The sequence below is a fragment of the Melospiza georgiana genome, chromosome 6 (genome assembly GCF_028018845.1).
Source record: "Melospiza georgiana isolate bMelGeo1 chromosome 6, bMelGeo1.pri, whole genome shotgun sequence".
Taxonomy (NCBI): Eukaryota; Metazoa; Chordata; class Aves; order Passeriformes; family Passerellidae; genus Melospiza; species Melospiza georgiana.
The window spans coordinates 6656029-6677049 of NC_080435.1; the positions used below are offsets into that span (position 1 = coordinate 6656029).

The 21021-nt window shown below is 39.3% G+C and overlaps 1 protein-coding gene across 10 annotated transcripts in view; it reads right to left on the reverse strand.

The window, feature by feature from the left end:
* PHF21A (PHD finger protein 21A) overlaps window positions 1-21021 on the reverse strand; it is a 124543-nt gene that overhangs the window by 26175 nt on the left and 77347 nt on the right. The window lies entirely within an intron of this gene.

Below are 21021 nucleotides of genomic sequence, written 5' to 3' on the forward strand. Positions count from 1 at the left end.
TAGGCATTGAAACTGAGTGAGAGACAGTCAGTGCAAAGCGGGGATCAGGAAGGGCATGGACACATGGTCCTTCTGTTCAATATTATTGTCACCTGAAAAAGAATCAGAGTGCTCTCTGAGGGAAGAAAATGCCACAGATCTATTTCTTCCAGCTTAGGGGCTTCATATTACATTTTAGCTTCCATTAAAGTTTGAAATTATTTTAAAAGAGGTTTCTTCTCCTGGGAGCCATTGTGCACCTTTAGACAGTAAGAGGATTTAAGAGCAGATCAGGTGACTTGCAACATAAGATACATGTTATCTGCATGGATAATAATTGTATTCACAACTTATGTTCATATTATACTTTAGTGTACACAACAATGAAAACACAGTGAGACTTTTTTTACCTTCTGCAGGCATGACCAGAAATGGACATTTTTACCTATACTCTAACCACCCCCAAATTTGGACAGCTTTAAAAAGATTTAGCTGTATATCTAAGCCCCCTTGATCAAGAGCATATGCACACTTCCAAGAAATTACCCAACAAGGCACTCTTTGGAAGAGGACAATGAAGTCAACAGGCATGGGACAGGCTGAACCATGAAAGCTCTGGTGGGAACAGGAATGGTCAGGAAACCTCTGCCAGAACCAGGCGCTGACAGGGGGTTGCCCCAAGAAGTTGCACTTACATGAGAAATAAAGTTAAAAATAATACAACCATTTTGACAATACCAAATGCTTTGAATATTTGTTTTGCTTTGTTTTGAAGCACTAATATTCAGACACAGTACTAAACATAGAGATGAAAAAAACCACCGAACCAAAAAATCCAGCTATTTACTACAACTGGAAGAATATTTTTCCTCAAATTTCATTCACACATGGTTATAAAATTCTGAGCTAACAAAATATCTGTTTTCTTCATTTTGTAGATATATAGTATACTTATGATTTTAAGTATTTTGCTTATGATGAGCTAATACAGCACAATGCCTCACACAGTGAGTGTGTACCTCTAGCCCAGAAGAAGATAACAAAAAGGGCAAGTTCCCAAATTGAGAGAAAACTGGAACATTAAAAAGCCAAATAAAAAACACAAGCAACAAACCCCACATCCCTGTTTCATAATGATGAAACGTGTGAGCTCACACGATTGGACCTTTTAGCAAGAATGAATTCAACGACTTGAAGGTACAGGACTGCCTGGCTTCTACAAAACCCACAGCCCTGGCTGAGGATGCCTGCTCAGCTCTGACAAGAGAAACACAGGCCCAACCTTGCTGAAAATTCAGGGAGTTAGTAAAGGACAGCAGTCTGAAGGAACTATTTTACCCTGTATCCAGTGAAGTGCTAAAACCTGTCAAAGCCTAAAAGCTGTAAACTGTTTGCTCCCTTCTGAAACAAGGGTAAAATAATAGAAGTGTAGAAGGCAATTCCCTAATTCAGATATTTCACATGGTTTTAAATGTCCTGTGTCCATCAGCTTGCTCATATACATAATAACTGAACAATCATTTAAAACTGCTTTCTGCAAAGATCAACCATGTTAACATGCAAATCAAAGTGCAGTGTCAGCAAGCAGATACAAGAGCTGAAAACGCAGCCAAGGGGGAGGAGAGAAGAAGGCAGCAAAGTAGGAGAGGAAATAATGCAACATACTTAGAGAATACCTGCCAAAAAATGGACTAAACGTACACTCCTCCTGCACAGGAGGCTGAAGAATTACCATACCCAGCATGAACAGGAAGGGAGTTTTTGTCTTCCACAGCTGCATGTACGAATTTCAGGGATAATGATGCTCTTCTACTGATTCCCTGACTGGAGGAAATCGGCAGCAATGGCTCAAGAATGAATTTCCATCTTGTTCTTTACAATGGGAGGAACATTAGTAAAAAGATTAAAAAACAGTATTAGAGAGAGGGGGAGGCAGGCCGAGGACTCCTCTGCCATACTGCTACAGCAGGACAAGAGGCAGCACGGAGAGCAGGGGAGCAGGAGCGAGGTGAGTCACATGGCATTCACACACTGCCTGTTCCACCCCCGGGCCTGAGCCACGGCCCGCAGAGATGGGTAAAACAGGACCGAAGCACAGTTTGCATTAGTGCCTTGTGCAAAAACTGACGCTCAGCATATTTGGCACAAGATGGATAACGTGAGTGGAAAAACGCCGTTGCTCTGGAAGTCTACGCTATCCTGTTGGAAGCTGCTGAGAGCTGCCTGGCAGCAGCATATCCTGCCATCCATATCCATTATGCAGATATTAAATTGGAAGAAACATCTAATGCTTTTAAGATTCAGAGAGTAAAACTGAAGTTTGCGCTGCATGCCAATTGCTTACGCAGTTTAATAAGCTGCTTCTACCAACTGTCAGTAAAAATACCACATTGAAACTACTGAAATCATTTTACTCTCTGCAACACTGTTGGGATTATCTGTTTGTTCGAAATTATCAAGAGACAACGCTCTGAACAACATATTTCAAAGTCCATAGCTGAATTAGCAAAACCGGACGAGTTTCTCGGGGCTGCACGTACGCAGGAACTCGGAGCACATCTCCCGTTTTCAGCGCCCCCCTCCGCGCCCCCCTCACGGCTCAGCCCACGCTGCCGGACTCGGCCCGCAGCTCCCGGCTCCTCGGCGTCCTGCGGGAAGCGCCGCTCGGCAGCGCGCAGAGCCTCCTTCCGTACGGAACTAAACGGGACGGTGCCATAAAGAAACTCTTGCTTCCTGTCAAACTTCATTAACACTGCGTTTTAAAATGGTTCCTCAGTTATTTGACTGTTCTTAATCAATTTTAAAGACAGTTTGTGCTACAGAAAGTACAGTCTGTTTGACTGAGATTTGCCAAGGCTGATATCAAGTCCTAGCTGCATGTCTTAGAGACTCTAACACCAGATAGATTCAGGTGTTCTAAAAGTACCACAGGGTTCTTAAGAAATATTCCTAATTCTTTAAATGTAGTAATTGCCATTTTCCCTTACCATTCATATTTAAGAATATTTAATTCTTACTACTTCAACATTTTAAATTGAGATTAACTCAATCACAAACACATCATCATGCACACAACATGAGTTTTCTGCATGTCTTCAAGCTCTAGTTCTCCTCATATTCCTAAAATAGTTTCTTTTCCTGCCATAATATGAGTGTATGAAAAGCATTTGTCTTTCAGGTTTATGGAACCTTGCTCAAAACTGAATGCCAATCCTCTCTTTACATCCACAATGTGAAAGAACTGATTAATCTCATCCATTCTTCTGAACTGCATTCTACCCAAAAAGGAACTGCCAGCCCTATGCAATGGTTACTGCCAGACTACTTCCAAACCCATTTGTTGAACAGTGCCCTGTAAGCACACTACATCATCTCAGAGCTCTTGCTGCCTTGACATCTTTATCGCTAATCTCATCAGGAGCCGTTCACAGCGCTGAGTTCAGAGCTCGAGACATCTTATATGACCCTTCCTTAAAGTTAATAATTGCAATCAATATTGTGACATTTTGCTATACCACTTTCTCATTTATGCCACAGGCCAGATCCTAACACAGCATTGGAAGATTATTTTGGTTTGATTAAGCGGAAAATAGATCATCTTGATCACGTATCTGTGCCAAAAGACATCTCTGTGCTCATAAAAAAAGTACCATGAATATGTTGTTATAGGATAAGCAAAGTACTTGGAGCAAACTTTAAATACAGTTTAAGGTTTTTATCCTTATTAGCTAAGCATTATTTCCATTTTAATTGGTCAATCAAGCAAAAAGTAGTTCTCTGAGTACATCTTGCTTTTAAATACTAGATCCCTGATTGTATTTTGTGACACATTTTCCTCTTCTTTCAAGAAACATGTTCACAAAAACATCCATATCTAAAGAAAGGTCTGCTTTAAAACGTCAAAAATCAATAAAAATTAAAATATAAAGATATTTTTAAAATGAGAGAGTAAAGTAGCACACTAAATAACATTGCAACGCATCCATTTCATCTCACAAAACCAAAGCTGATGTGGTTTGAGCTGCTCAGCTGCCTGCCAGTGACATGCTTTCCCACTCTCCCAATCTCAGGAAGTCAGCTATTATGGATCCTCGGTTACCGGTGCCCTCCAATGAGCAAGATGTTCTCTGGGATATAAAAGCTGCCTACTGCTGTGAGCAAAATGGTTAAGAGGAAGTACTAATTTCAAGTATGCTCCAACTTGGAAGTGGGGAAGATAGAGAGAATTTCACTACTCTGCAACCTTCCTTTCCAGCCTCCCTTCTCTCTCTTTATCAATCCTATTCCCAGTCACTACCCAAAGAGGAAGATACCAGAATTTCCATGGCAGAAAGAAGCTACAAGATTTTAGAGATGTGGTACAATTAGTCTTTAACCTGCAAAGAGGGTGCATTCTGGGAATGGAATCTGAGAATGGAAAGATTACAAGCAAGGAGAGTAATTGTACACTCATTTACTGCTTTAAGATGGTATCTAAAATTTAAAATAGTGAAATCCAATTATAGAAATTGATGACACAGAATCTACACCAGTAATGAAAAAAACCCTTTTGTACAAACCAGCTTGAATTAAATTCCATTGAAAGAATGATCTAAGGACTATAGAAATATTTACAGCTATTTCTGTGGTTATACTCTATTTTTATGGAATTCTGCACTTGTGGCTATGCTTCACTTACGGCTAGATCTTTTTATCAACTAAATCTAAACCAACTAAATTAGGAAGAATTTTATTTCCAGAAAAAAGAGTGATATAATTTCCTTCTTCTTAAGGGTGATCAAAATGGCCCCTATATCCTTCAGTCAGAAAAGGCTCCCCCTGAGGCAGAGGTGCTTGAACACTGAACAGAAATGTAGCAGTTGGACTGGGAGGCCACTTTCACCTTATACTCAAGTGCCTTACTGGGCATCATTACTGCAATGCACCCTATTTCTTTTTATAGCTGAAAAACCTGTATTTTTTTTTTTAAGCCTTAGTTAAAATACATGGGTATCTAACCTCACCAAGTCAATGGCTGCATCGCCAACACTCCAGCAAGTGTCCCGAAGAGCATGTGCTGCATTCAGCTCACAGAAAACACAGCTAAAAGCAGCACAAAGACACAAGGACTTCTGCACATCTAAAAGAGGTTGCAGAGCATGTGAGGGCAACTGAATGCTTCTCCTGCCTCTGCCATGATGGTCCTGTGGGATGAACATACACTTAGAATACAGATGGGCACTAGAGATGAACCACTTAGTTTTGGAACCCCCCAAATTAATGAGTTGGTTTTGCAGTCTAAACATCTTTAATACAATTTCTGACTATGGCATCTAGTACCTTGTGTAAAATGGAATTTACATAAAACTTAATTCCATAAAAATCTACTTTAATGTTATGTCAGATAAATATTATTAGATAGCATTGGCATGATGTGAAAAGCATTTTTATCATTAAAAATGCTGGTAGACTTATCACAATTATATTTTAAATTAATTCCTATCGGTGTAATTCTGAAACAAACATAGAGTTCAGACATGAACACAAATACTTTGAAAGACATACTGAATATTTCCTTTATGATAGAGAAACACCACTTAAAGCTGCTAGAAATCATTCAGAAGTGGATTATGACAGTTCTGAAAATAATGTTCATTCCTTAATTCTTAACAGGGGAGAATGTTTAATATTTTTTAAATTTAAAAACATAGCTAGAATTATGAATTAAAATTGTAAAAAAATAGCTGTTGTGCTAATCTGCTTTATGTGACTTCTTGATTTCTTTATTTTCAGTACCATGTCTTTTACCATTTGCAGCACCACAAGACCAATTAATTTCTGGAAGGGAATGCTGTACCATGAGATACCTTATGCATCACTGTCTTCTTGTTTTAGAATATTTACTCTTGCACAAAGCAGAGCACAGAGAATGAACCAGTAGAGACAGCATACATACAATGTTTTCCTGCAGCTTACATATTAAGTGTAATATCTAGCTTCTTACCCCAGTACATATGTTAACAGAAAGAAATTTGCAAGAACAGCAACAATAATTACACAATGAAGGAATTAATGAATGGGGAATTAATTGTGTGACAACAGGCAAAACAGAACAGGAACAGGAATAAAGTGCAGCACTTTGAATGTAATTAAGGAATAATTTAAAGGAATTATTTTTTTTTTTAATTTGACTAGGTTTCACAAAGTTTGTCTTGGTTTAGGTTTTTCTCCTTTACAAAATACTTCCAAGTACAAATACAAACTGGTAAAAGGATATGGGGATAAGCTCAACATGAAAACACTGAAAAAATTAAAGAATTAAACTGCTGACTACACTGGAAAAGGTGCTCATTCTACTTTTATCTTGTCCATCTTATTGTTCTACCCCCATTTGTCTGTTTCAAGGTTAAAAAAAAACCTTTCTTAAGGGAAAAAATAAAAAAGTCATCTAGACATAGTTTCAGAAATGAAAAAGAGTCTTGTACTTCAATGTAAAAAAAGTCTGTGTGATTTCCAACTGAACCTAGTTTACTAGAAGCATGTAATGTGGTCTTGTAAAATCTGTCATAGACTGACACCTGCAATATAAAATCTCAGAACAAAAAATACTGTGGATTTTTATTCTTATGCAGGAGAATACACAGGAATAGCTACCCCCATGGGAAAGCCATTTGCATCTATACAGAGTAGCTGTTTACTAAAGCCAAACACCTCTGCCAGGCCAGTCTCACTACATCTCTTCTCCTACCTGTGATTTACCTCATAACATGACATCCTTTAAACCGAATTTGTCTGCATTAAGCAAGAAAAGTAGGGCAATTTAAATAAGTAAACTTATTTCATGTTTTAGAAACAAACAACCTAAAGAGAAGTATACTTTTAATCTGGTAACTCCTCATATTTTGAATAACTCAAAGGGAAAGCATAGTCATAAAGTAATTTTACAACATACTACTGACATTTTAATGTGCACAGTATCACAGTCCTTGACTAAAATTTAGTCAGCTTCAGTAGGGTTCTTGTGCATCCTACAGCTATTCTCATGACTGAATCACACCTCCTCTCTTCCTCACCAAAGGAAACACACACACAGTTCATGCTCATGTGCCTCATGCATGATCAGAAATATCAAGCAAGATGACTAGTTTTACTAAACTACAGAATAGAAATGCATTCTTTTGTGAATAGAAAGATCTGGATGATCAAACTCTATCATAAAACCCCCTATTGGCAACTCTGATTTTGGTAACAGCATCTAATATTTCCTTTCCACAGTTGCTTTACCAATGTCACAAACTAACACCAGCATTTTCCCTGTTGTCAATTAAATACTGTTTAGTGCCAATTCAATTAAAATGTATCACTAATAACATCACATCACAGTTCACTGGTGATCTCTACTTCATAAGCAGAACGAGTCATTAGAGCAAAAAGTCACAGTTTCACCTCACTCAGATGAGAGATTTTTCTCTTCTTCCCAGTAATTTGAACAGTATATCAAATACAGGAGTTCTGTTCAGCTAAACATACCTGCTGTCCTATTCTCTTTAGTTAACCAAGGACAATCAAAACAAAGAAAAATGCCTGCTTCACAGAGAAGACATCAAATTAAATCACCGCAGAAGTTCCAAACTGCTGACCTTCAATTGCATCAAGGTTTGTGGACTCTCTGAAGCAAACTCTCTGAAAAACAAAGCCATGGCTCTTCCTTGCCTTCCCAATTTAAGTGGTATGGGGAAAGCAACTGTGTTTATCACCACTAAGTATGGCTAAAACTACTCAATAACTGAAGATTTGCTGAACTACCACCATCTTAAATTAAAACACCCAAGAACAGGCATTTTCCCAAGAGAATAGAAAGCTCCCCTTTTCTTGAGGGATGCAGAGGTACTGGAGACAGTTCAATGAAGACCACAACCATAATCAAGCATCCAACAAAATACGCTGTGTAATGTGAAGCTTACAGAGGCTCTGCATATCCAGTTTATTGAGAGGCAACTACTCACTGAGTACAGATATTTATACACAGAAAAGAAATCCAGTGACAGGCGAATTTTTACTTTCTTTGAGAAATGTTAAATGATGATTCTGTATCTGCAACTTGAAGGTAGACAAATTCTAGGAATATCATGAAATAAAGAAATTCAGGAAATAAGATGCAGATATGGTTAAATGCTGGACCAGCCCAACATGAGAGGTAATGGCCTACCATGGTTTAAAGTCTCTAGAAAAAGGGTATACAGCTTTCCAAAGGAAATTATTAATCTGAGTTTTGGAGCAGACTATAGAGTAGATTTGAGGGGAGAGGGATCTGGGACTTGGGAAGCCTCTGCTCATTCTCCTCTCTTATGAGGGACAGTGCAAGTGCCATCACTGTTCCCAGCGTGCTTCTCCAGCACTGAAACTCCACATAAAGACAGCCTTACTGTTTAGAACATGAACATGTCCAGAGGCACAAGCAACCAGATATATTCAAGGTTCTTTTTTCACCTTCTTCTGAAACAGAAGATACTGGCCATAGGTAGAGAAAAAGAGGCTAAGTAAAGCAAGGTTTTCTTCTTCCTTTGATTGCCTTTTATTGTACGCCTTCCTAACACACTTAGGTTTTTATTGTTTTTAGACATGGAATGGGAAAAAAAATTCTCCAGGTCAGATTTGCTGAGATTTTTTCCCTTCCACTGCAATGCAGAATGTGGATTGCCTGTTAGGACTAGCTGGGCAAATTTCCCCTTATCAACCTGATGATATTGCAAGCGCCTTCAGAATATCTGGCAGCATAATCCTCAACTTTGTCTGAAAAACAAAGATGTGGAGGACAAAAATTTAATACACTTGATACAAAGCAAACTGCCCAATTCTCCCTGAATCAAAAATTAGTTGTTCTTGCTTCCACCAGAACTCTTCTCTATGAAAGCTTAATGCCTTGGTATCAGAGACCTAGGATGGTGCCATCACTTCATCCTACAAGGTAATGGCTACATGATATGCAGACACGAAGAAGGCACACACGGCACACAAAGATGTTTCTGACATCCATGGATACTCCACAGGAGAATGGATTTGAGACTTGCTATATAACTATGGACAATATCCTGCATGCAAAAAGTACTAATAGAGTCCACATAAGGGAATATAAACATTCCTACCCATAAGTTCATACTACTTCTCCACTGTGTGACTGCTTGTTCAACAGTTATACTGTCATAATTTTAGACTGTTAAACCTCTGCTCTAGGGTTTATAAAAGATCAGAGCACTTGTCACTCTCAGTGCAGGTAGAGTGAGATAGAGTGGTTGAGCAGTTCATTCTTCTTTCTAATTACACTCCATTAACCTTCCACATGAGAGCTCCCCTGTGCTTTCATAGCAGCAGCACCAACTGGCAGTGTTTGATAAGGCTCGGCAGCATTTGCAAGACCAGCACGTGGCACAGAAGGAACAGCTCAGCTCGGCAGCGCTCGCAGGAGCTGCGCTGGCGCTCTGGCACTGAGCTGCAGTCAGATTCAGCTGAATTACACACACATGGACACCAGCCTCACCCTACCCACTTCCCTCACAACTCTACCCCTTGAACTTCAGAGATACATGATCTATTAGAAAGCCAAATGCAGAACTAGGGAATTATTTACAATGGGGAACCCAACAGTTACCACACTTTCACCTCACTGCAAAGATCTGCCAAGAGAAATGTATTTAGAGCACTAAGGCATGCAGGGTAATAGAAAAGAAGTTGTTACATTATAATTAGATCACGTTAGTGTATGCAACCAGAGTACAGAGAAGGAAAATTACTTTTGAAATGTAAATCTTTTTTAAATGCACTTTCAGTATCTGGGGTTGTTTGTTGTATGTTCTGAAGACCACACTGCTTACAAACAGCATTATATTTCTCTATAACCTTTCACAACAGTGACCACATAAATGAAGCTTTTCTAAAAAGACAGACTTCTTCAATTAATAATGTATTCTATGAGAGTTTTAAACTCAGTGCCAGGAAAGCTATTTTCCATGTGCATGAAGGTAGATTAGCATTTGTGTATACTGAGTAACAGTGTCAGCACATGCTTACACAGATAAAAGGGAAACAAATTTGGAAGGAGGGATTGTAAACAATCTGGAACAGAACCCAAATTATTTTAAAAATAAATGAAACATTACAAAATCTGCATTTTTGAATGACATTTTACACAACCCCTTGAATTTTTAAACTGTTTTAAATTACTTCACAACATAAAGTGGTATATGGAACTGGTCTATATAAATGAGGGATGGCAATATTGCTTTTGGAGTTAGCTCCATTATCCTCTCCCATGCCTCTCCTGTTTTTTAACATATTTTGATACTTGCATATGCATGTATCTCCATAAATAAATATAACTTACTTCTACTGTAGGTTTCCCAACCTTCAGCTAAAATTTTGAAATGACTGCTGTTTTCTAAGACTTGGTAAGTCTGAAGAGTCTGAAACAAAATCTCTTTGTGCTAAAAGCCAAGTAATGAATCCAGCCTCTTCCAGTCCTTGTTCAGAATGGTTCAGGAATTTTACTTCAGAGCTCTGGTGCCCGTTGTCAAAGATCCTCTCCAGTACAAAGAGAACAGAGGCAGTTCTCTTATAGCAGGAAGGTAAATACTGCTACAGAACCCACCTAAAAATAACCTGAAGAGACTTGGTTTACAAGGGTGATCATTAAAGGCCATTAGACTCACCTTCTACATCTACAATAGATTTTGGGCTTCCTTTCTCCAATTTTCTTAAATTTACTCTAAAGATGTCAATTCAGTTTTTAGTGTAATTTAACTTGTGCCATCTAAGCCTGTAATATATGATAGGAATTCAGAATTCGTGGATGTGATCAACCACAGAGAATCTAAAACTGTCAGGCTACTGAGTTTGCTTCAGGAAAGCTGAATAGACAGAGGGCAGTTCTTACCTCTAAGACACACTTGATCAAAGTATGAACACAAGTATCTTTTTAACAACAATTTTTTGGAAGAATAATGAATGATCTTGTTGAGATACATTTGATATCAACAAAGTGCAAGACTAATTCTCTTGGATATAATTTCTCTATTAAATATCACTCTTATCACTCACCTAATAAATTTGAAACAAACACAATTAGGACATTGAAGAAATTTAACTACAGCATCACTATATCCTGTTCTGTGAAAATCTATCCATAGGGCTTCAATGCTATAATCCAATGAAATCTTGTTTGAGCTAGGATTAAAATTTGTCAGACTAGGATAGCACTAAAGGAAAGCAGAACAACATTTCTGTGCCACACGTAGCTCTTACTTCTGTAAAAAAGATTTTTACACATGAATTGTACCCAGTACCTCTGTAACTTGTGCTCTCATATTTTTTGAAGTATGTGCTAGAATCATGACTTAAAGCTCCAAAATTCCTGGCTGTAAGCAGCTAGTGTTGAAACTGCTTTCAGAACTGAGTATTGCAGAAAGTGCTTCCACTTCCTGGAGCAGTCAGCCATCACTGCTAACCCCATCTGGAATACTGTTTTCTGACAAGTGGGCTATGCTCACCTCTGAAAAACGCAAAATTTCAGCTGATGAAGAATTTTTAACTAACCACCTGAGAAATGTACCTCTTTGAACTTTTTGGTAATGTTTGTTATTTTCCCAAGACCTCTTAGAAAATATTTCAAAAGGAACTATTTTGGCTCTACACTGTCTTATTATTCTCTGTGTACAGAAGACCTCTCAAAAATAATCCAAGTACATTTCTTTTGTGTTATGTCAGTGGAGAAGATTTCCTGAGCATTTGGGGGGCCCATGAGGTGGCTGAATAGATCTTTTAACCCAGCACAAAGAGGTAAGAAAGAGAAAGTAAGCTGTCCTGTAATACCTCTTTATGCAATTCTCAACAATATATTATACGTGGTTTTAGGGAAGTCCAAGATTTCTTCTGTGCCACTTCAGGCCCATATTAGATTTAAAAGGCAAATTAGTTTGGTTTTTTTTTTTCTAAAGATTAAACAAAAACATTAAACATATTTTCATCACATAATGAAGTGCAAGATCTTTTTCACACCATATGTTTGACTTGCTACTTACTGCAGAGAACATGCAATCTATAACTGGATAAACACATTTCATTCTACAAACTGGTCTGACAAGCTAAACCTGCACTAGGAGGTATCAGACAGTCTTAATGAAACTCAGAAGTATTATTTCATTGACATTCTCTCAGCATTTCTTCTATGACAATTCAGCTGCAAATGTGGAAGCGTTAGCTCAAAACCCACAGACCTCCAAGAAACAGCATCGTTAGGTCTCTCTGATGTTTCTCTAAAAACACCTTTCACATCTGTCTCTAACAGCTGTAAATCACAAAACAGTAGTAAGTTTGCCTCCACATGATTTCACACAGACGGATTTTTTTTTAAAGGAATCACATGTTGCACTTTTGAGAAGGACTGAAAGATTACAGAAACCTAGCAACTGAAGCACAGGTTGTTACAGCAAGCCATCTTGCTTTGTGTCCTCAGGTCTGGTAGCTTTACCCATACTGGGATCTCAACCTCTTATTATTAACTCAGAAAATCACCTTAAAGCTGCATTGTCTTTGCAACAAGAGTTTAATTAAAGTTTTATACATGTAATGTTTACCCTTTTAAATGCCCGTTCATAAAAATAAGCCCCCACGTAATTCTCTTTCTCAGATAACCTCCAAAAAGTGAGAAGATGAAAGGACCTTCAATATTAGGGAGCAGGTTCTGTGGAATCTGAGGTTGAGGGGCTATTAGATGAAAGAAACAACTGAAAAAACATTTTCCCTCACACTACCTCTGAACAAAAAAGTTGATGCTGAAATGCAGGGCTGTTTTAGGGAAAAAAACTTCAGGGTTTGTTTCTTAACAAATACAACAGAGAAAAATATATTTCATGTATATTTTCAAGAAAATAGAGCATAATTATTTGTTTGTTTTGGTAAAACTATCCTTTATTGTAATTCAGCTGGAGTTGAGACAGGACGTAAGCAGAGGACAGAGGCTTTTAAAAGATCTATCCTACACATGCAAACTTTTATATTGCTAAATACATGCAAGTGCATGTAAGTAAATAGTGACCTAGCTTTACTTTGAAAAAAAACCCACCATGACCAAAATCTGAGAAAATATCAACCAATTATAACAAGAATGTGTAATAGGTGTTGTAGAAATCAAAACAACAAAAACCAACCAAACAAAAAAACCCCAACCCATTAACATGGAAATAAAAATACTTGACTGTGCACTGTATAGCCAGTAATAATTATGAGCCCAGTACGACTTTCATGGCAATTGTGTGGAGGATCATATAAACATGTTTGTGCTGAGTTGGTTAGAGCATGGTGCTAATAATGCCAAGGTCATAGGTACAATCTCTGTATGGACCATTCACTTAGGAGCTGGATTTGACGATCATTCTGGGTCCCTTACAACTCAGGCTATTCTGTGACTATATCAAAATCACAGTAAAATCCAAAACACGTCTGTCAGTTTGCACAGGAAGACAGTCAAGCTGTCACTGATTGTGAGGAAGCTCAGAAGACAACAAAGAGCAATATCAAAAAAAGAAAATCAGGAAACACAGAAAAGAGTAAGAAAAGACAGGTTCACACAACCAAAGAGCATTCACAGACAATGTAAAGCTGAATTGAAAAGTAGTGAAGTCAGACAAGCAAAAATTAGTCCTTTCTCACTGCCATGGAGGGCTTATAGAAGAAAGCATTACATTTTATCAGAATGACTTGAAAAAAAGGGCACACTTCAGTCATACTAATCCCTTTTAAAGTCCCTTCTCACTGATATGTCAGGCCTATGCCCAGAGGGAAGTCTGAGGTGACACAAGTAGTAGTGCAGGGAATATGTTGAGATTTTTTCAGTGTATTTTCATTGAAGAAAAAAGTCCTTATTTCATGTATATTTCATATACACATAAGCAAGAACTGAGCAGTAAACCATGCTTGATTTAACCCCACAGACCCACATTCTTAATGGTTTTTCCTATTTTGCTTCCTTGCTGTTAGGTTGTATGATTAGCACACAATGCTCTGTAGACTGAAAACCAAGTCTGCAAAGATCTTTTGAAATATTTAACATGTACTAGCACTATGTAAACAGTAATAATAATTCAGAGGCCTTTTCCTACTCTTTTCAGCATTCCGAATGTATTTATTATGAGCTAGACAAATAATGCAGGATTGTAGCACTCTGCCTCCACATTTCTCATCTTCCTCTTCCAATTTACCAGAGCAATGACGAAACAGGGGGTTGTGCTCCAAGCCTTTAACTCTTTGCAGCACAGATTCTCATACTGAGTAGCTCTGAACTAGAGGATTCACCTTTTGCACAGGGGCAGAATCTCATTTCCTTAATCAATTTAGAGAAGATCAGAAGCCTGCCCAGTGACCCACATTGCTCGAGAAACTGCACCAGCAGCAGAGGCTATAGAGCCAGCTGCTTTCAGGCCAGCAACAGCATGCTCAGCATGAACAGACTGTACCAAGATTTTTCTCCCACACACAAAACCAAACTGTTCCTGTGCCCCCTTTGTGCTGACGGAGCCTGTCTCTCAGTTGATGAGCAAGTCACTATTTAGAAAATTATTTCTCAACCTATTTTGGAAATCCACAATCATGTACCATTGGCAGCACTGGCGAGTATTCAGCAGTGATTTCAAAGGTTCTTTGTCCTGGGGAGGAGACAGGACCATTCAGCAGCAAGCCAGCAGAACTGCTGAGTACACAGCTGGAGTATACGTGGGGGAAGGGAAGCCGTGTGTGATTCTGCAATTATATCTGTTAAATGCACGCAGATTTGAAGAATGATCACTTGGCATTTCTACTATTTTGCAAGTGCAAACTTTCAACACATTTGCCAGAAGTATTTGGCTGTTTTTTCTTGTAAGAGGATAGAAGATCAGCGCAGAAAAACATTAAACCGCATGGACATGCTACATAATTGGTTCTTTCAGCCCCTTGCAGTGCAAATGATTTGCAGTAACATGCTCTGATCTCCTTACTAGTTAACAGTCCAGTCCAAGACAAATACATCAAGAACAGATAGAGAGGAAAAAGCTGTGGACAAGATTAACCACACAAGCTTGGCTTTTTTACGATCCTCACATTTTTTTCTATTGCCTAGCTGCTAGATATTCCAGAGAAAACAGGGTGTACTGTAACAACTGCTACAACAGGCCACAGGAGCACAGGTCCAGTAAGAACCCTTTCTGTTTGGATCTTCACAGGGCTCTCACTTGTACTACAAAGAATGTCACTTTGATGCCCTGTTTGCATTCCATTTTCAACAACAATGAGGAGGATGGAGGTCTCCAGTTTCTATGACAACCCAGATGGGCCACAATACAAGATACTTACAAATGTTCGACTGCAGGGATGCCAGATCAAATTAAGCTAGAGTTTACACTACTTCATAGAAACTAAAATAAAAGAAAAAACCCAAACAAAACACGAATGTCAAAGGAAGGATGACATTTCCTTGGTACATTCCAGAAGATTTCTGAAAGTAGGTGATAAAGAAAGAAAGGATTTTTCCCTTTGAAAATAAATAATATTGTCAACGCAAGAAAATTGAAACCCTCATTTACATGAGTAAATGTTTTCATTAAAACTAGACTGTTGGAAAATTACCATCAGACATAAAAAGCAAAAAACAGACTCCAAAACATGATTTTATCAATTTACTTAATTCATTATGAACTGGCAAAATTGTAATCCATGTTCTGTAGGGTTTGTTTAATGCAGCAACTTGCATTTTGTGATATGGTTCAAGTTCTTGTTGTTTAACCTGATATGGTTTTTTGTGACATTTTGCAAAAGACATTCAGATGTATAAAATACCCCGTATTTTTCTTCAGGAAATTAAATTAGTAACAGTGATTTATTTAACATTAACAAAATTACAAAAACATTTAGTATGTGCTCTTTGTAATTTAACTGGCCTGTTGTTACATAGGTGAGGTGATCTTACTTCTCAAAGGCATTGATTCACTCAGCATCCTGGGAAGGCAACTATAATAGGCCAGCCAGTTTAGGCAAGAAGAGTAAAATGCCTTCTGAAGAAACACCTGTAAAAGCTTTTTATACAATTTTCAGATTTGACATATAAAATATGATTCCCAAAACAAACCAAGTTAAAGAATTTCTTAATAAATGTGTATTTTTAGGCACATAATTTTGAAAAATCTTCTGCCACAAGTCAAAGTATTGTTTTTCTATTCAGTCAGTGTCCTATTCCAAGTTACTCTCCATTCTCTCTTCCAAATTAATCACCAGGTAGTTAATAACATTTATTCAATATGTGATAGCCAGCAAGGCTCATATTACAACAGACAACCATAGACTTTTAGAGGCTTATGTTCTTCAGGGAGAGGAGAGGCAAGACAGAAAGGCTTAACAGCTGTGCCTAGTCAAAATAATCCAAAATTAGAGGGACTGTAACATTTAAAACTGGAACACAGAACCTTAAAATCTGGGTCTGTGCAGCTGTTGTAACACTTTATTTTAAACTGCAGACACTGTCTTCATAAATCGTTCCCCTCTGCAGCACTGCTACCCAGTACTATTTACAGAAGGACTCCAGTCTGGCTTGCAAGTGCCACCTCATCACTCGGGAGCGCCTGGCACTGCCAGCTGAGAACAACCACCCCTCACAGGGCTCGGAGCCGCCTGCTGGTACCTGAGCCTCACCTCCTGTTCAACTCCCGGAAAGGAGCTGGGACCCCGGGCCAGTGGAGCCAGAGAGGGTGCCCAAGGTGGGCTCTGAGACACCCAGGTTAGCACCTGCCCATCACCTGCTCCTCAGCAATCCTCTTCCACCCCAAGCCTTCCTGTTCAAAGCCGTGTTCCCCAAAAGCACCACAGCCTGAGGGCTCTCTATCCCTGCTGCTGACAGGCTGGCACGTGGCACGGCAGGATGAGACTGAAGAAAAGCTGCCTGCTCTGCTGTTCCCTGACTCATGCAATGGCAAGCGGAGCCAGGGAGACACATCGCAGTGATGCCAACAGCATCTCAGGAAAGAGTGATTCAGGCATTTGCAAGGAGCTCCTGCAGAATGACCAGAGTGCCTCAGTACTATAGGCTGAAGAGCTGAGGGCTGAAATGACACATCTATTATAAAAATTAAAATACCTGACAACTCTGCACAGCTAGCAGGAATTAGCTGCAAATGACATACTAGGATGCAGAAATGTGACTAAGGGCATGGAGAGGCTTGGTTAGCCTTAAACTCAGACTACACTGCCTAAACTTCAGATACACAGCTGGGGCTGTGCTCCCACATCATATATAACTGCTACCTGTGTTTCACATAGAAAGCGAAAGACAAGAAACAGCATAATGAAAAAGAGAATTCGCTAAGTGCTAATGCTTACTAAAATTTTAACAGTTCAACAGGAAGAGCAAAACGGACTGGAAGTAAGTAGGAAGGAGCTTACAACCTTTGAGTTGTAAGGGATGGTAGTGTTGCAGTGAAGAAGCTGCTTGATGTCATACAGCTGAAGTTACTTTAATCACAATTTAGTGTAAGTATCAACAGACTGGGACAAATAACCAGGCAAGTGGGCTCCTCTCACGAAGTCTACTGCCAATCACATACTGCACACATTTCAAAGCATGACATTCTACTCTGCAGAGATACTGCACAGATTAAAGTTGTGTTTGCAAGTTGCACAGCATCTGCTATTGCACTGGGTTGTTCAACTATAAATTTCAGCCAAGCACAACAACATAACTGATTAATAACCCCTATAAGGAATTCGTACCTAGGCTGGTATCAACTCTTCTAATACTGTAACTAAAAAATAATTTCTTGTGCCATCAACAACACAAACATACTGAGTAACTAATGCTCAGCATGTGCCCTGTCTTTACAAATTCCAGACAGTTTAGACCACTTTACATACCTAAATACTTTTGCTGCTGCATTTTCTTCAAAAATCAATTAGAGTACTAAACATTTCTGCCTATTGTTTTCTGCTTTAGTACTTTTTCCCAAGTCTACTCAATTATACAACGTATGTGCACACTAAAATAATTATGTTCTCCAAAACTTTCCTCTACAAATGTTTCTGTAATAATTTCTAATTAAATAGAGTCAGAATGATATTCAGAGTAAGAAATCTGAATAGTGAAATTCTGGCAGTAAAAAACAAGCACTGAAAATGAACTCATGCTGTTCACACTAGTGGCTGCTCCATGCAACTCGAAGAATTTGCACTCCAGGATGTTTGCACTGTAAGACTAAAAATTTACTGTAACAGAACAAGGAAGTTAGTAGCAGAAATTCTGACATCCTCAAGACCTGGTCTTCAAAGAAATGACCTATTTAATGCACGAGTAGGTCCTTCACATTAACCCCAATCTTCCCTCAAAAAAAACCAAAACAAAACCAAACAACCCAAAACCAACAAAGTACTAACTTTTGAATTTTTATAAAAATGAGCTGAAACTGCTACAAAACAAAAAACACATAAACCTCACAAATTTACCTTAGAGAGAATTTAAAATAATGCATACTGCAAAAACCAAACCACACTAAAGCAACCCAAAAATAAACAAGAGGCATCTCTTCTACTGCACTTTTTCTCGTGGCCAAACGACCACAATGGCTAATAAATCATCTAGTTGTTAATTCTGTTTTACAAAACTTTCTTCTTCTTGGAAGATACTGAAAAAATTCCAGTTGCAACGGAGTTTCGACCTTCACTTTCTAAAATGCTAACAAAGCAGAGAAACCAGCAGCTTCCAGCCAGTGGCACACGTCATTAAAAAGGCGCAGGCTGCAGGCGCTCACACGCGGCCGCCCGGACGTCCCTGAGCGCCGCGGCCGCCGAAGCTCCGTCCGGCCCAGGCGGGGGCTCCGCGGCCGCCGGAGCCGGGAGGGCACGGCCGCCATCTAGCGGGGACGGCGGCCGCTCCGCCTTCCCTCCCTCCCTCCCTTCCTCGGCTACTCAGCAGGCACCGGCGGAGATGAAAATTTGTAGCAATGTAAAAGGCACGCGGCCACTTGTTGAACTTAAATTTCCAAGAGTTTTTTTCCGATCTCAAACCACACCTAAAGCTGTCTGCAGTGAAAGTAAAGTACCTCCGTTACACTGAGTTTTCATTCACGCCCATCTCCTAACAAAACTGTTCTAGATCTAACTCCACAGTCAGCTCTAAACATCTCTTGTGTGACATTATTTACTCTAAATGCACGTTATGGCGTTTGCACAGGCTCTAACAGAAGAGCGAACAAGACTTTTGAGGCTTCCATTGCCAATCCCATTCCAGCTGCTGGACACTGCTCCAGTGGTTCATGGCAGCTGGAAAAAGCCAGTGGGAGCAGCCCAGGCACCCCACCAAGACAGGGGCCCCTTCTTCTAGACGTGGCACAGCTGGCACATGAGCTTGGGTACTGCTCACTGCCAGGCACAACCAAAGCTGAACTTTACATCCACTCAGACTTATCCACCCTCGTGGCCAATGGAGGTACAGCCAAGCAGGTGTTTGGCAAAAGGCTTTCAGGCTCCTCCAACTTAGAGCAAAGGCTGGTCCAGTTTCATCTGCCTTCAAATGAGAAGAACATAACCAAAACAAACACACACATATATATAAGAAACATGAATAAATTAATATTACAAGAAATCTGGCTCTGCATTTCTCTGAGTTATGCCAAAGTATGATTTACAAAATCACTAGATATTCTGAGTTGGAAGGGATCATTGAGTCCAACTCTTAAGTGAAGGGCCCGTACAGGGATCAGCCCTGCAACCCCCCTTTATTGGCACCCTGCTCTAACCTGCATGACATATGAGGAGAGAGGCCTGATATGCCAAGATGCTTGAAAACAAATACTAATTTCCCCATGCTCCTAACAGCAATCTGCCCAGCCATATCCATGCACACAAAATGTTTCACACCTAAAAGCAGCAGAAACCTCTAGTGCTGGCCTGCCAGCCAGGACTCTAACAAGCACCACTCAGAGATGTGTGCAAGTGCCCGTTGTCCAACAGGTACTCCAGGCCTCTCCAGCATGACACATTTTAATGTTTCAGATCTTGAGTTCGTAAGTCCCTTCAATATGCAAAGCTGCAGTTGAAAAAAAGGTTGTTCTACAAAATACATGGCCTTAGGGAACATGGGGTGAACTCTAAGGCAAGGAATGCTCACTCACTGCTGTTTGTGTTTCTGTTCAGTTCTAACATTTTACTATTGAACACGGACACAAACCATTCAATCTGTCAGGGTGACAATCTTTTGGGTTTTTTGCCTTATAAATGAATTAGCATAGATTGCACAAGGGTATTTCTTCAATATCAGACATGAAATACAATCCCAGTACAAAAGAAAAAAGACTCACCCAGTCAGCATTTAAGTTGGCAGGTCAAATCCATATATTTGACTGTCCTGCATAAAACCACAGCTCTAATCTGCTACTTCTACTCAAAATAGGAGGAGGTTCTAGGAAATCCAACGCACATTCAAACATTACTTTAAAAATAGCTGTACTTTTGGCAAACACACCAACAAATTGCTTTTGTTACTTCTCCCACTATTCCATTAACTCCATCAAGACAGAGCCATGCTGAGAGCTAATGAAAGGCCCTTGTTTCAAACCTTCCTGTAATCCACTTGCACAAGGATGAAAAGTATCATATTTATTATGATCGCCAGTAGCAAAATCTGTTGTTGGTTGGTTGGTGGGTTTTTTCTTGGTTTTCTTTCATAAATAACTGTCAGATTAAATACACATGAATATTTTCTAAAAAAAAATCACCATTGACAAAAATACCATAACTGAAATTACATGGACACACAACAGAAGACAGGTGCTGGAAATTTCACTTGCTTCTCATGTATTTTGATGATGTCCCACACACCATATGTCGCTGTGTGTGGAGGCTGAGGCACCGCCCTCCTCTGTCCCAGCCGCTCTGTGGGAACAGGAGCCCAAGGGGCTGACAGGTCAGCAGAAACGCCAGCATTGCAAAGAACAAGAATCGAATTTTCTTAACTCCACAGTTCTGAGATTAATCTGCTGCTCCCAAACTTTATAA